Source organism: Schistocerca americana, chromosome X, assembly GCF_021461395.2.
Source record: "Schistocerca americana isolate TAMUIC-IGC-003095 chromosome X, iqSchAmer2.1, whole genome shotgun sequence".
NCBI lineage: Eukaryota > Metazoa > Arthropoda > Insecta > Orthoptera > Acrididae > Schistocerca > Schistocerca americana.
The window spans coordinates 252726720-252729742 of NC_060130.1; the positions used below are offsets into that span (position 1 = coordinate 252726720).

General features: G+C 43.9%; 1 pseudogene; it reads right to left on the reverse strand.

Moving 5' to 3' along the window:
• Positions 1 to 616: 616 nt before the first annotated feature.
• Positions 617 to 734, reverse strand: LOC124557013 (annotated as a pseudogene).
• Between the last annotated feature and the right edge of the window lie 2289 nt (positions 735 to 3023).

Genomic DNA, 3023 nt, shown 5'->3' on the forward strand with positions numbered 1-3023 from the left:
TAATTACTGTTGCAATCAGGAACACAACATTTTTCTGGCATCTGCAAATAGAATGATGCATTAATTGCTAACATCTCAAATCAAAATACTATTATGTAAAAATAGCAAATGAGAATTTGAGTGGACTGGTTTTTTCTACTGCTTGGACATCACGAAACACAAGTCTACAATAGAATCAAATGTGTAGAAATATTCATAATATTAACACAAATCACTTAGGAGAAGATTCTGATACTAACCTTATGAATTCAAAACTTTATTTTCGAATTGTATCTAGAATATAGTAGAACATTTGTTGCAATTGTGTAGACGAAAGTCGTTCACGTAGCACACTTGCACATATACATGTAAAAACACTACAAACTTCACAGAATTATATACTTACATTGTGTTATATCTTCTACTGTAGTCACGACTACCTGCTATAATTTTTGCAGAGTCCAGTATAGCATAATTACACTGTAATGTCGGATAAAACAGACACCGCGAAAGTACGTAAACAACTGCTTCCGTTCGCTACCTTATAGCCACAGCCATGCGGTAGGCCTTAACGTAACGTTGGCACATTTCAGTCCTCCGGCCTCTAATACAGGCGGCCGTGGTGCACCCCGAAAAATGGCAACAGCGCATGACGGTCCGGATGGTCACCCTTCCAAGTACCGACCACGCCCGACAGCGCTTAACTTCGGTGATCTGACGGGAACCGGTCTATCCACTGCGGCAAGGCCGTTGACTTTCATTTATTAGGTAACAGAATATTTTAATTAGGTACTTATTACCTACAGAAGAATGCTGAAGATTAGATGGGTAGATCACGTAACTAGTGAGGAGGTCTTGAATAGAATAAGTGAGAAGAGGAGTTTGCGGCACAACTTGACAAGAAGAAGGGACCGGTTGGTAGGGCATGTTCTGAGGCATCAAGGAATCGCACATTTAGCATTGGAGGGCAGCGTGGAGGGTAAAAATCGTAGAGGGAGACCAAGAGATGAATACACTAAGCAGATTCAGAAGGATGTAGGTTGCAGTAAGTACTGGGAGATGAAGAAGGTTGCATAGGATAGAGTAGCATGGAGAGCTGCATCAAACCAATCTCAGGACTGAAGACCACAACAACAACTTATTACCTGACTCGACAAGTATCGCTGCAGGGACGGACTTGCGCGCGTATTATTTGTCATGAAATGTCACGACAGAAGTAACCAATCGCAAAAGTCACGTAGTTGTATGCAACAAAGCAGCTCAGGTGAAACCAGAACTTTTGCCGTATTGGACTTAAAACTAAGGTTTACAACTAAAATTTTTAAATTATCTGTGTGAAGTTCATCTGCAATCAAGAATTAAACATCGAAAGGCCTGAAAGTATTTGCTTCGGAACAGAGTAGGAACATCTTATATAAGGGGACAGGGTGAACAGACACCGATGTGCAACCAAATTAAAGAAAACTTCAATGTAGGAATGATGACGCTCCTACCGCCTATGCTGACAGAATAATTACATGTAGTTGAGTCCCATAGTGCTCAGAACCATTTGAGCCAATAATTACATGTGTTATGTGATCGGTGTCCGCTCCGATAGCTGAGTGGTCAACGCGACAGTCTGTCCCGGCGAGGGGCCCAGGTTCGATTCCCGGTTGGGTTGGAGATTTTATCCCCTCAGGGACCGCGGGTTGTGTTGTCCTCATTATCATTTCATCATCATCAGTGGAAGGCAACGGGAAACCACTACTGGATTCAGTTCCCTAGATGCTCATCCGGTGGACCTCTCTGACGAGGCTTGCCCCATGACAAGACCTGCCGTAAGGCAGAACACGTAGCTAAGTTTATGTGATCGCTGTGGCGTTAGGCAGTGGGCGTGCGAGTAACAGGTGCATACAGGGTCGACAAGACATAAGGTATCTACACATTGCCAGAGTCCATATCATACGAAGCTCAAGCGTAGGCCCCAAAATTCATGAGGTGGGCAGATACTCGAATAGTAACGGTCTGCCAAAAGTACTTCGTCAGATTCGATTAAAAAGACTGAAGCAAGGGCCAGTCACCGTGGTCGACAGTAGGTGGATGACAAGTGTAATCGTTGGACACTTCCAATATAATGGTTCAGTGGATGGGCTGCTGTGCGACAGATTGATGGACAGTTCAATCACAGTCTAATGTCGAACAATTATGAAGTAACTAGCATGACTATCTAGAACCATATCCGAACATGTGGCGTTAATCAGTCCCAATCGATCACAGGTACATCAGTAAAATGCACAACAAAAGACGCGCAAATTATTATTACCGCAGAAAGATTGTAATTTTACTTTCATATCGCATACTAGTCTACGCTGTTCAGACCCGCCAGGTTAGCCGAGAGCGCTAATGCTTTGCTTCCTGAACTCAGGTAGGCGCGCCGGCCATAAATCGAATCCGCCCTGCGGATTACCGACGTCGGTCAGTGTGCTGGCCAGCCTGGATGTTGTTTTTAGGTGGTTTTCCACATCCTGCTAGGTGAATACCGGGCTGGTGCCCACGTTCCGCCTCAGTTCCACGACTCGCAGATATCTGAACACATTCGCACTATTCCATGGATTATACTAGATGCAGGCACTGTGATACACTACTTCCGTCCTTGGGGGTATGGGGTGGCGACAGGAAGGGCATCCGGCCACCCCAAAATTATCCTGGCCTAAATCCAATCCTCACCATGCCGACCCTGTGAAACCGCGGGACAACGCCACCAGCAGTAAGTCTAGGCCATTCAGCTGAATGTAGACTGTCGGTGAAATGAATTACATACTCAGTACTTCATCGGTAAGGGAAACGGCGTAAATGTACCGAGTTATTGCAAAAGATCTACTAAATGGTGTGTTACTTTTTTTTCAACCACTTAAATTTTCTATCTGTATTTCGGGAATAAACAAACATAAAACAAAAGTAAATTAATGTTGTATTATTCTCATTTTACGAATGTGGTTTCGTATCCCTGGCAGATGTAGCAGTTTCCTGTTTCAGCTACGGTATTTTCTGAGAAAACGAGCAAT